Source organism: Melozone crissalis, unplaced genomic scaffold, assembly GCF_028551555.1.
Source record: "Melozone crissalis strain CALT ecotype California unplaced genomic scaffold, PUWL_Pcris_2 ptg000066l_1, whole genome shotgun sequence".
Classification (NCBI taxonomy): Eukaryota; Metazoa; Chordata; class Aves; order Passeriformes; family Passerellidae; genus Melozone; species Melozone crissalis.
The window spans coordinates 7,572,189-7,586,046 of NW_026535844.1; the positions used below are offsets into that span (position 1 = coordinate 7,572,189).

Here is a 13,858-nt window from a genome sequence, read left to right on the forward strand (position 1 = left end):
ATGGTAAGGGGGCAACTGGCCAATCTGAAAAATCATATTTTGCAAACCATCAAAATAGTCATGGTTTTTTGTATATGCCCAACTCTCCAAAGGCCCTGTTGAGTAGGGACTTGTTGGAGCGGATGGAAGCAAAGATCACATTTAAAGACGGGGATATATTTTAGAGGTAAAGGATCAAGAATATGGAGATATATTGAGCTTAATTTAAACAATTAGTGAAACTGAAATTGAAAATAAGGATGAAATTAACAATAATAGATCCAGTGTTTCCTGGGGTATGGGCCTCTAACATAGTAGGGAGGGCAGAGAATGCGTGTTCTGTGCAAGTTAGGGAAAACAACGGGCTAGGGTCAGGCAGTACACCTTGTGGCAAACCCATACACCCTACTAACATGTTTGGCAGATGAGCTACCCTAGTTTACTGTTTTAGATCTGAAAGAGGCCTTCTTTTGCCTCCCTATCCATGAAGCCAAGCAGAAAATTTTTGCATTCAAATGAGAAAATCCTAAAAGCAGGCACAAAACCCAGCTCACATAGATTGTGTTGCCTCAAGGCCTTCAAGGCTTCAAAATTCCCCTACTCTGTTTGGAGAACTGTTGCAGTGTGTTGCAATTTCCTGTTTTAAACTTCCCAGTCCCTTCCCCAGGTGTGGCAATACCTCTCTTCCCCTTCCCCCCTCGCCCCCTGCTGGGCTGTCAATCAGGCTTAACATTCCAGCAAGGCCATCGTGTGGTTGGTCAGGTTCAAAGGATGCAAGCCAGGCCTGGGGTCATTGGCCTGTCTAGGTGTCCCTCGTCCCTTGAGACCCTCCTCTTCCTACTAGGTTGGTGCTTTACCTGTCCCTTCCGCTCCCCCTGTCCCTGGGCTTAAATTGACCAAGGACCATGTGCTCGCGATTCTGTTGGAGCTGTTACCTGAGATTCAGACCTCTGTGACCATGGAATAAACTCTGGATATTAACCCTCCAACAGAATCCGTCTCCTTTCTCTTCACCATCGCCTGAAGCCTTCCCACCTGAGGTAAACTGAGTTTCTACAAGCCTGGACTTGTTTCAACTCCCAGCTGCAACCTCCAGCCAGCCAAAGGTGTCTCTGAGATGAAGTACCACAGTTGCTGCCTTTGGCCTAGCAGCAAGGGTCAGACAAGCCCAGGCACAATCTACCTGGCAATACTGGGATTCATATTCCAATATTTTGGCACCCATGGTGGGGCAAAGCGACTCTGCAGCCCCAAGAAGGAATCTCAGTACCTTGGAAAGACTTCGGCAGCCGTGCACCCAGCTGCAGAGCCTTGGTTGCAACGCTCTCAGCAGAGACTTTGGGATTAAGCCCAGAAAAAGTTTCGTGGACTGCTCGGTGCCTCTGGAAAGTGAGCTCCTTTCTGGTGAGCGGATTTTCCAGAAGAAGAACAGGGTAGCCTCTCCTGCCTATAGAGGGGTCCTGTTCCGGTGAAGAACACCCTGCCTGACTGGCCAGCAACAGCTTCCATTTCATTAAGTATTCTCTGCTCCTTGGTGGAGCAGAAGCTCAAAAACAGACTCTGCCGTGAGTTCTGTTCCTTTTTTGCCTTTGCTTTCAGGCTGCGCAGCCCCATAGACGTGATACCATTGCGTTTTAGGCTTTAGCTTTTGCGGCGTGTTTCGCTGTCTTTTGGAATTCGCGCCGGCAGAGGAGCGGGGGGGGGGGCACTCTCCCTGCCCTTCCCCCCGGCTCAGTAGCGCAGCGTGCTCAGCTCTCTCTGCGGGGGGGAGCTCTCTCAGTGCGGGGGACTCTGACATCTCTCTGTGCAGGGGAGGGGGGCCCTTTACACGTGGCCGGGGGGTCTCTCTCGGCGTGAGGCGGGGGGTGCTCTGTACATGCAGCGCGGGCCGGCCCTGGTTTCGGCTTGCCACGTGGTGTGGGCAGAGGCTGCTCTCTCAGCTCTGCGGGGGGGCTGCATTCTCGGGCGGGAGAGGCTTTGTCTCCTCCTCGGCTCGGCAGGGCGTGTCCTGCTGCTGCTGCCCGGGAATTTTAAAAGAAGTAAATACAGCTGCACTTGAAAGCTTTTGTCTGGTCTGCTCGTTAACGCTTTCCTATCTGTGTGGTTTTTTTTTTTTATTAGAAATCAGTAGCAGAGTTTGGCTTAGTCTTTTGTCAGGCGGGATTTTGCACTTTGCCTTTTACACCTAACATGGGCTCGAATCTCAGCACAGTACAAAAAGGAGTGTATTATCATATTGTTAGTATTTTAGTCAGTGGTAATGTGAAGTCCTCTAAAGGTAAATTGAAACAGTTTATAAGATGGCTTTTTGTACACTTCCCACAAGTCTCCCCTAAAGAAATCCACAATATTCAATTTTGGAAATGAAATAAAGTAGGAAATGAATTGATAACCTTAGGACAGTCTGGGAACACATCCTCAGCTAAATTTGTGTTCTGGAGTTTACAAATTCGAACAGCCTTGCTCAAACAAAAGGAATTGGAGAAAAAGCCAAATGTAAAGCCATCTACCTCTGCTCTCCCTGTCTCTCTCTCTCCTAGCTCTAAAACCCCTAAACCTTTTACCCCAAAACTTGGTATTTTAAAGAGAGCACTCTCATTGGGAAGTTGACTCCCTGAGTTTGTTAAAATGCCTGAGAAGCCGTGTCCACAAGGCCCTGGCCAGGCTGCATGGAACCTTTCCCAATCCCGTGCCCCCTCCTCTGAAACCCACAGCACGTGTCAGCTTTTCAGAGAGCAGTGATGCCCAAAATGGCCCCCAGTCCCTAGGGGGTCCACAAGATGGAGGATGCCACATCATCCCAAACCTGGTCTTCTTCTTCCCAAGATCCTCTTAAGCATCCTAAAATTCCATCCCCATCCCCCTTGCCTCCTGTTCCTCATGATACCTTCCCCCATCCCCCTCCCTTTCCTGCAGTACCCTCAGCTCCACCCCTCTACTCCTCCCAGGGGGCGTTTGCTGACGGTGTCCCCGCCCCCTGCCTGCCCCTGCCCCCGCCCCCTGTTCCCACAGTGTCCCCGCCCCTTGCCAGCCCCCTGTCTCCACCCCCTGTGCCCATTGCATCCCTGCCTCCTCCCCGGGTTCCCACGGTGGGGACACACCCACTGCCTGTCCCCAAACCTGTATCTGTTATCCCAATGCTTCCAATTCAAGGGATACAGAGCAGGGAACTTCCGACCCAACACAGGGTCCCACCTTGTCATTGGCTCCTGTTACGTTTCAGCCTGCAGCACAAGGGGGGGCAGCCCCAACTGCTAATTGGAACTCTTTTGGACAACAATTGATTAAAGAGATCTGTAAATCTCATAAAGAATATGGTCCACACAGTCCATATTTCCGTGGCCTTTTAAATTCTGAACTGAGTAGGACTGTAGTAGTCCCACATGATTTAAAACAGCTTTTTTCGTGTCTCATGACCTCCACAGAATTCAAATTATGAGAATTAGCATGGAAACAACTGCTAAAAGACACTCTTCCAGGCTTGCATGCTGATCCAAACACAATGAAGGACAATAATGGTGTGCCTATTACAACGGACCACCTCTCTGGCGAGGGCCAATGGTCTTTACCCTCAATCCACGCTATGGCAATTCCTGTAGAAACACTCAAGAAAGTAAAAGAAGCAGCTGAAAAAGCATTCTTTTCCCTCCAACCTGAGGGGCCTTTCGAGCCCTATAGCAAAATTAAACAGCTACCATCAGAGCCCTTTTTGAAATTTGTAGAAAGGTTTACTAGAGCTATTGAAATACAAGTTAAAAAAGAGAATGCTAGGGAAGAGGTTTTAGAGGAAATGGCATTTACGAATGCAAATGAACAGTGTTGAGCAGCAATCCTGAGCCTTCCTATAGAACCCCCCCTACACTAAAAGATATGCTTCTCTTCCTGTAACAGGAAAGTGCCTCTGATGAGTGTAGCTGAAGACACCAGATCAAGACTGCTGCCAAGACTACTTCAGTGTGTTGCCATTGCCAGCCCTGTGGCCATTCCCTCAGCACAGCAGTACCCTGGGCAGCAGCGGAGACCAGCAATGGTTGAGCCCACAAAGCCATGCCTGCTTTGCAATAACCTTGGGCACTGGAGTAACCAGTGCCCCCTGAAAAGGCAATTCGATGAATTCAGACATGGCAGGGGAGAAGAACTACAAGCACTCCCTGAGGGTGAACAACAACAAAAAAACTGAAGAGGGAGCGCCGGCCTGCCAGGCATGCAGACACAAAAAGAGCAGGCCAAGGGAATAAGGGTCGCAAAACAAATCAAGCACGCGGTAATATTTCTGTAAGTGAAGCAGGTGCTTGAAAGACTACGTCTGCTGGTCCACTGTTAAAAGTAAAACAAAATAACCTTTGTTATGATTTGGGTGATCCTATGTTAATCACGTCTTCTGTCAATGAGCCTTACAGGTTGCAGCTGACAGAATCACTCCACCTGAAAGACACTGACTGGCATTTTGTCTCTGTCAGTCCAGAACAGAAGGGTACTTGGAATTTGTTGAAGAATTCGTTGTAAGTACATCGTCATTGGGGACACCAAACACACACCACAAGAGATCGAAATTGCTCCAGGAATGACAACATCAGATCCTGAGCAATTCGTTCTCGGGCTGCCCTGTTTCCACCCACCCCTGTTTCTTCCCAAGGGACAAATTGTTGCACAAGCCATCCCTGTGCTGTCTTTACCTGAAAGTACTGAAAAACAAGGGCCCACAGTTGCCCGGGTCCAAGTTATTGGGAAAGACAAACCCAAATTATGGTGTAATGTCAGTGGGGGTGGGGAGTCAAAATGCATTGAGATGCTTGTAGACACTGGTGCAGACTGCACAGTGATTCCAGTACAAGACTGGCCAGCACACTGACCTTTGCAAAATGATGCCGGTCACATTCAAGGTGTAGGAGGCCTGCAATTGGCAAGACAATCCAAAAGCATCATTCAAATTGAGGGACCAAATGGACAATTGGCAAATATTCATCCATTTCTGTCCATTCGTCCATTAGATTATTCAGAACCTTTGTTAGGGAGAGATGTAATGGCCCAGTGGGGTGTCACAATTGATATTCCAGACTCTCCACAGCATTTTTGTACAGCAGTCATTGAACAACAGTGCCCCACCCAAAAACTGAAGTGGAAAACAGACAAACCAGTTCAGGTGAAACAGTGGCCGCTCAGTAAACAAAAAATAAAGGCGCTTGAGGAACTAGTGGAAGAGCAACTAAAAAAGGGTCACATTGTGGAGGCCATGTCCCCATGGAACTCCCCAGTGTTTGTCATCCAAAAAGCTGACAAAAAGAGATGGCGGCTCCTCCATGACCTTTGACAAATTAATAATGTAATTGAAGATATGAGTTCTCCCTAACCTGGTATGCCATCCCCAACAATGCTTCCCCAAGATTGGAAATCAGCTGTTATTGATATTAAAGATTGTTTTTTCCAAATCCCCTTGCACCCTGACAATGCACTGCGTTTTGCATTCTCGGTCCCTTCCATCAACATGGAAGCCCCTATGTAAAGGTACCGTTGGACAGTTCTTCCTCAGGACTTGAAGGTCTCTCCAGCTATCTGCCAGTGGTATGTCTCTTCCCTGCTGTCCCCAGTGCGTGCAGCCACAGAGAAGGCCATCATCTATCATTATATGGATGATATCCTCGTGTGTGCCCCCAACGATGCTTTACTCACACATGCGCTTGACCTAACGATCAATGCATTGATTGTTGCAGGGTTTGAGCTCCAAGAAAAGAAAATTCAAAAGATGTCACCTTGGAAGTATTTGGGCTTAGAAATTGGAAATAGGACCATTGTTCCTCAAAAACTAGAAATCAATCCAAGGATCAAGACCCTTGCGGATGTCCACAAGTTGTGTGGGTCTTTGAATTGGGTAAGGCTATGGCTCAGTCTGACTAACAAAGACCTTGCCCCTCTTTTTGATTTTTTGAAAGGGGGAGAGGACCCAGGTGCTCCTAGGTCTATTACCCCAGAGGCACGGAAAGGGGGTGCTCTAGAAAAGGTTCAGATTGCAATGTCCACAAGACAGGCAAACCGATGTCGGCCTGACCTGCCATTTAAATTTATCATCCTAGGTAAGTTGCCACACCTGGATGGAATTATTTTCCAGTGGGAGGAAAAACAAACACCTAAGGCAAAGGAAACACCTAAAAAGGGCCAGGACCAGAGGGACCCTCTCTTGATCATAGAATGGGTTTTCCTCAGTCACAAATGATCTAAGAGACTGACAAAGCCTCAGGAGCTGGTAGCAGAACTGATCCAGAAAGCAAGGACCCAGATCAGGGAGTTAGCAGGATGTGATTTTAAGTGCACTCACATTCCAGTTGAGTTAAAATCGGGTCAAAATACTATGAAAATACTGGAACAATTGTTTCAAGAAAATGTAGTGTTGCAGTTTGCTCTAGATTCCTACTCAGGACAAATTTCTGTAGCGTGGCCCACTCACAAATTGTTTGAACAAGATGTTCAATTCACTCTGAAATTGAGAAGTGCTCTAAGTAGGAGACCTTTAAAAAAGGCTGTAACTGTCTTTACAGATGCGTCTGGGAGGTCCCACAAGTCCGTTATGACTTGGAAGGATCCTCAAACCCAGCAGTGGGAGACGGACATTGCTGAGGTGGAAGGTTCCCCTCAGGTTGCTGAATTGGCTGCGATTGTTAGGGCTTTTGAAAGGTTCTCAGAACCATTCAATCTGATTACAGATTCTGCATATGTGGCAGGAGTAGTATCCAGGGCAGATCAAGCAATACTGCAAGAGGTGTCTAACATCACACTTTTCGAATTGCTCTCAAAACTGGTAAAGTTAGTCACTCACCGAGAGCAACCATTTTATGTGATGCATGTCAGGTCACACACTGACTTGCCAGGGTTTATCGCTGAAGGCAACAGAAGGGCAGATGCTCTTGCTGCACCTGCAGTGATGGCCACTCTCCCAAATGTTTTTGAACAGGCAAAAATCAGCCACCAGCTTTTCCACCAAAATGCACCTGGCCTGGTTTGTCAGTTTAACATCACTCGAGAACAGGCCAAAGCAATTGTGGCCACATGCCCAAATTGCCAACAACATGCAGTCCCTACAGTGAGTACGAGAGCAAACCCAAGGGTACTGAACAGTTGTGAACTGTGGCAAACAGATGTTACACACATACAGTCTTTTGGATGGCAGAAATATGTTCACATTAGTGTAGATACCTTTTCTGGAGCGGTCTATGCTTCTGCCCACACAGGAGAATCATTTATCGATGCCATTAAGCACCTCTTACAGGCTTTTTCTGTCATGGGCATCCCCAAGGAGTTGAAAACTGATAATGGGCCTGTTTATAAATCCAAGGAATTGGGGAGCTTCCTGCAGCAATGGGGAGTAGAGCACAAAACTGGCATCCCCTACTCCCCTACAGGTCAAGCCATTGTAGAAAGAACTCACTGTGATACTAAAAGAGTCCTGGACCAGCAACAACAGTTTCTGAAGGTAGAACCTCCCCACATCCAGTTATCCAGGGCACTGTTCACAATCCATTTTCTGAATTGTTCCTTTGACAGCCTGAACCCGCCCATCCTACACCACTTTGGGGGGAGCAGTCATAGGTTGATGAAAGAAAAGCCTCCAGTTTTAGTAAAAGACCCCGAGACTTGGAAAATGGTGGGACCTCACAAATTGGTTACTTGGGGACGTGGATACGCTTGTGTGTCCACCCCCTCTGGTTTAAGGTGGGTTCCTTCCAAATGGGTAAAGCCTTATGTTCCCAAGGTCTCAGAGAAATCTACGGAAGTACCCCAGGTTGCTCATGCTGCCTGGAGAAGAAAACGCCGCACACGTTCTCTGGATGAAATTCCATTTAAGCCTCCTATCTGGAATAGTTTGTAATATATGTTTCTCTCAAGTTCCTTGTACCAGTTTCGATCCCACTGTTCATGTGTATTCAGTCTCAAGACACCATAGTAAAGCCGCAAAACGGATAGCCTTCAAGAAATAATGAGTTAAAACATGGAATGTGAAACATTCGAAGAAAGCATAGCACTTAGGAAACATAGAGCAATAAATCGGCTAAGGCATGGGACACAATGACAGGAAAGAGAGATAGGGATAGGGGAATTGATGGGCTAAGCATGTTCAGAGCCAACGATGTCAAACTGACCCTAAGAGCCTTGCCAAGCCATGGGACCAAGCCAAGTACACCGGGAATTGGCCATATTAGGATAGGAGTTCAAAAGTTTAAGGAGGAAGACTCATCAGGTGACCCCTGCCCACGATGAAGGCAACCGGAACGACCACCAAAATGATCCTCAAAGAGATGCCTCCGCCCACGCTCCGCCTACACCACGCCTCTTATGAATATGCATGCAAAAACATGATTATGCATGTGATATGATGTAACTTTATATTCAAAACTGTATAAAAGGCTTGCTTTTGTTACAAGATAGGGAGAAATCCCTTTTGTGATTTCTCCGACGCGTCGTAATAAAATACCTCCTGTCTATGCTGACTTAAATTGAGTCTCTTAGGCAGTTATTCTCGCCCTTTGGGGCAAAATTCGGCATCAATAGACCAAGCCTGCTTCTCGTCCTACTCGTGATCATCCCACCTGCGATCTCCTGCATAGTCCCTCAGCCCAAAGCACGTATGGACTACCTTGGCAAAAGCTCTCAGACATCAACAGAGAAACTGACGACGGGCTGAATGGACTGTTCAAAGGCTGGGGACTCTTGGGCTGGTTGGGATCTATGCTGAAAACTGTGTTTTAGTGCTGTTTATTTTAGTTATTGTTATTGTAGTTGTTAGCATTGTTTTTGGACTAATCAAACGCATGGTTTTCAAGTTAGTTTCAAGCCCATCTCCCCCTCCTGTAGAGGAGGAACCAATTTCATCACAAACCCAGTCCCTTTCTTTTTAAACAACACTAGGGGGAGATGTGGCACTGTGTTACAATTTCCTGTTTTACCTATCCTAGTCCTTCAGGTGTGCCATCTTCCCCCGCCCCCCTTTTCCCCTGCTGGGCTGTCAGTCAGTCTTGGCATTCCAGCAGAGCCATCGTGTGGTTGGTCAGCTTCAAAAGATGCCCCTATGCGCACAGGTCATTGGCCTGTCTGGGTGTCATCCTCCCCCCGAGACCCTGCCCCTCCCACCTGGTTGGTGGCTCACCTGTCCCTTCCCTCCCCCTCCCCCCGGAGCCTAAAAGGTCAATCAGGCCATGCGGTCGGGATTCTGTTGGAGCTGTTACCTGTGATTCAGACCTCTGTGACCATGGAATAAAACTCTGGATATTAACCCTCTGGCAGAATCCATCTCCTTTCCTCCTCACCATCGCCTGAAGCCTTCCCACGTGAGATAAAGTGGGTTTCTACAAGCCTGGACTTGTTCACTGCCCGCTGCAGCATCCAGCCAGCTAAAGGTGTCTCTGGGGTGAAACACCGCAGTTGCCGCCTTTGGCCCAGCAGCAGGGGTCAGACGGGCCCAGGCACAATCTACCTGGTGATATTGGGATTCATATTCCAATAGAGGGCAGAGGTAAAAATGTAATGAATCGAAAATGGGAGGAGATGGCATTGACACATGACATATAAGGGGGGAATCTTCACTTAGCAAGCTTGTACGTGAGGTGGCAAGGGTCCAAGAGCCCTGCACTCTATACCCCGTGGTTATTTTTTGCTTTTGCACTATTATTTGAAATGAATTATCCATTATTTTTAATCAAATTATATTGTCAATATATATTTTCTAAACTATTCAATTAAAATTGCTGCTATCTCAAATATTGTTTGGGTTTTTTTATGATGGGATAATTGGGCAAACATAACAACAAGAAACACAAGGGCAAAACCAATGGCCGGAATATATCAGACAAGAAAGGACAGTTTAGAATTTTGCCAACAGCAGCTTTGCTGTGACAGGCCAGGAGTGCAGTGCACACAAGCTCCAGGCATGGAGCCACTCCTGTTCTCACGCCCTGTTTGGAAGGGCCATCGTGTCCCAGCCATGGAGTGACAAGCAGGATCCCTCACCTCCCGACTGACAGCTGCCATCTCTCCTTCAGCCATGCGTGTCTGTCTGACAACGTCCTGCAAAGTTCCTGCATCCATGTATTCCATCACCAGCCAGAGATCTCCATCAACAAGGAAGCTGGAAGAGGAAAGCAATGGTATGGAGATGAAAGTGCAGAGCTCAATTCCCCCATGGAAAAGCCTGGAGTGGAGCTTTGTTTCCAGGTCATTTGTCAGTGAGGACAGAATCAGATGGAGAGACATTCCTGCCAAGCTGCACAGCCCTTGGAATCTGCACAGTCTAAAGGAGAAGGTGACGCCTGTGAGAAAGGAGAGGCCTGAGATGGCAAGCAGGTGAAAAATGCAGTTTAGCAACAGCCCAGATCAGTGTGGAACCACAACCCTTGGCCCCAGCTGGTTCAGCTTCTGAACTTGTCAGTTCCACCATTCCCTGCAGAACAAGGCAACACAACTGCCAGGGTAATCCAGGGGAGGAGGCTGTGCAGCACTTGGGACAAAAGCAGTCAGAAAATCTTTCAGAAAGTCCCTTCAGAAACAGGCAAGGCCAGTGAAAAATGGGCAAATGAGGCATTTCTGGAAACAATAACCTGATCTTCCTGGCATTTGTAGCAATGGAAAAGGGCTGGGAAGAAGAAGCCAAGGGAAATAATTTCTGCTGTGGTTTATCAGCACTTCTTGGGAGACACAGCAAACGGGGAGGAACTTGAAGGAAAAACCAAAGCAAAGCAACGAAAGCACATGGAGAGAGTGAACTGCCAGGCTGTTTGGGAAGATGTGGCTGGGTCAGGCATTTTCCAAACAGGCTACAGACTCCGGATGCCAGGAAAGGTTAACGCAGGGCCCGGGCACGGGATAAGAGCTGAAGCACTCACCTGTCCAGAAAGCTGACAATGTTGGGGTTCTTCTTGTCCCTCAGGAGCAGGATCTCATTCACAGCTCGTTCCCTGTTCTGCCCTCTGAGACTCATTTTCTTGATGGCCACCTGAAGGGACATTGCAGCCTTTAACTGCAGGAGTCTGTGGCAGGAGGCCACAGCAAACACGGAGCGAGTCTTTTTGGAGCGACGGAGCTGGGCTGGACCCAACTGCCTTGGGATGGGACACCAGAGCTCAGCAAGGGCCATTCCCACAGCCCAGTGCTCTGCCAGCTGGGGGCTGCTTACAGGACACATGGCCAGAGACATTTGGCCTTGCAAGCTCTGCAGAAATGGTCCCTCAGCTGTCAGCCTCAAAGCTCTAACTACATTCTCTGCACCTACAGTCTTCTCTAATGGCCTCAACACTCTCATTATGATTATTATTATTCAAACACATTTTGCAAGCAGGAGGTAATTCTGGTTCTGTGAAAACAGAGCAAAACAGCCAGGAACTCTTTAGCAATTCTATGGGATTTGGTCATGATTTCAGATCCAACTGCTCTGTTTGGGATTGCACAACAAAGCAAACACACACCCATTGCTCAGGTGATCCCTGTCACAGGCTGTCACTGACACCAGACCCAAACACAACTGCAGGATTTAGGAGAGAGCTTTGCTCTGGACACCCATCTTCTCATTTCTCTCCCTCTCCCTCCGTGAACAGCTGAAGTAGGACTAAAACCCCAAACTGAGCCCAAGCAGGATCTCTCCCTAAATAGGCCTTGAGGTTCCCTTTGAAGATGAAAGGCAGGATGGAAAAACTGCTAAATAATGTTCCTGTCTGAGGCTGGGATGAAGATTAATGGGGCCTCAGTCTCCAGCAGCTGATGCATTCACACTTTTAGATATAAAGACCAAGCCAGGGTGTCCTGCTCTGACAGACACCGCTGCCCTCCTTGCATTCCTTGGGCACTTGAGAAGGACCAAGTGTGTCCCAGCTGTGCTCTGCAGGCTGACACTGCTCTGCCTTCAGAGGAGCAGCCTGGGCAGGAAAGCTCTGCTGGCCCCCAGAGCTGCAGCCACAGCTCCCAGCAGAGGGGAAAGCCCTGCAGAGCTGCCAGCCGTGCTGGGCGTGTTGGCACTGACCTCTCCTCCAGTGGCCCTGTCGAGTCCTTTAGAAACGGCTCCGAAAGCCCTGGAGACAGAAGAGCAGAGAAGAAAGAAGCAGAGCTTTAGGCCCTGGCAGTGAAAGCCAGCCCAGACAGGAGATCTCTGCTGCCTGCAGCGTTCACAAACACCTCGGTGCATCGACCCTTCCAACAACAGCACAGCAGCCACCAGTCCTCTGCTATGTGAGGTGTGCAAGAGAAAACTGAGACCCAACACGAAGGAACTGGGCTGGAGCAAATCCCAAATGTCCACGCTGAATTGCTTTAGTTCAAAACCTGAGGTGAGAAAATGGTGTCTAAAGAACTGGAAAAGAATGCATTTCATCCTTTTCCATTTCCTGCCTAAGACCTGCAGGTTCCACAAGGGCCCTGCCATCAGACAGGTGATGCATTTCCCCCCAGAGTGCATCAGCTCTGTGTCTGTTACTAAGTGTATGGGGTCTGCTACCTGTGCTAGAGTACAGCACTTATTGGTTCATCTCTGGTTTCTGTTTCTAAACCATTAGGTTGATAATCCTAACTGGTGCATATTATTTCAAGGAAAATATTTGAAAGAAATCTTCTTGAGAACTGTTTTCTGACAGTCACCAGATGGTGAGTTGCTCTTTTAGTCAATCCAGTTCCAGGGACAGAAGATCTTCCAGGTCCTGCTCCTTGCTGCAGGCAGGACACTGCCAGCCTCAGGGGCCTTTGACGGCGCCTTCTGACCACAGTTATCAATTCTGATCAGGACTGAGAGACAGCAGGATGGTAGCCAGTGCCTGAAGGTGCTTTGGGCTCTCCTGACCTCTCACTTGATCCTGCACCAGCGCAACCCCCAGCCCTGCTTGTGCAGAAGCAGCTGCCCTGCACTTACCCTTGGCCAATCTGCTCCACTTCCAGGTATTTCTGGGCAGGCTCCGCCTCGCTCACGGTGTTCCCTGAAAGAAAAAACGTGGAAGATGCTCCCTCCCAGAGTGAGAGCCCGCCTTGCAGCAGAGCCAGAGCCAGCCCCACTCCCTGGGGCCATGAGCCCCTTGGTGTCAGCTGGGGAAGGACAATAAATGGCTCTGTGACATTCAGCTGCAGAGCAACCCTGGGTGCAGCTGATGCCCAGACACACACACAGCACCTGCTCGGGCACCCAGGAACAGAGCAGACGTACTCAGCTGCATCAGGCACCACTCCCCTCTCCCCTCTGGCTGCAGGGCTGTGCTGCTGTCAGAATGTTCAGCCCAGGATGCCACAGCGGAGGGAGCTTCATTGTCCTCTTCCCAAGCAGAGGGAGGTTCTCCATCCTCTTCCCAAAATGCTGCAGCTTCTCCATCCTCCTCCCAAAATGCTGCAGGTTTGCGATCATCTTTCCAAGCCAGGGGATGTTCACCGACCACTTCCCATGCTGGGAGATGTTCACTCTCCTCTTCCCAAGACACAGGATGTCCTCCATCCTCACCCCACTCCAGGAGATGTCCTCCATCCTCATCCCACTCCGTGGGAGCTTGGCCATTCTGGTCCCACCATCTCAGTTATCACCTTATTTATCCTCAGCTGCACATCCAGCTGCACTAAGCAGAAATTGGGTTTGGAGCTGTTCCAACTAACAATGGGCTAAAGTCAAGATTGCCACTTACTGTTGGGAATTCGATATTCCACCATGGCTAAAGCCAGCAAGCAATCCTCTGCCTCCAAAGCCAGACCTGCAGCTCTTCTAAAGCTCTTCAGCAGAAAAGGAGAAAACTGCCGGGGATCCCTTTGCTGCTGCTGCTGCTGTAGGCACTGACAGGAACTTTCCTTCAGCCTCCCAGGCTGGCACTGGGCTGCCACATGCCGAGCTCACAACTTGCTGCACAATTCCAAACACCAAAGGTTCCTTTCCCAC

The 13,858-nt window shown here is 48.8% G+C and overlaps 2 pseudogenes; both read right to left on the bottom strand.

The window, feature by feature from the left end:
- The window catches only part of LOC128945472 (zinc finger protein 208-like), a 294,561-nt pseudogene that overhangs the window by 99,988 nt on the left and 180,715 nt on the right, over window positions 1-13,858 (bottom strand).
- The window catches only part of LOC128945543 (serine/threonine-protein kinase PAK 3-like), a 56,662-nt pseudogene that overhangs the window by 42,732 nt on the left and 72 nt on the right, over window positions 1-13,858 (bottom strand).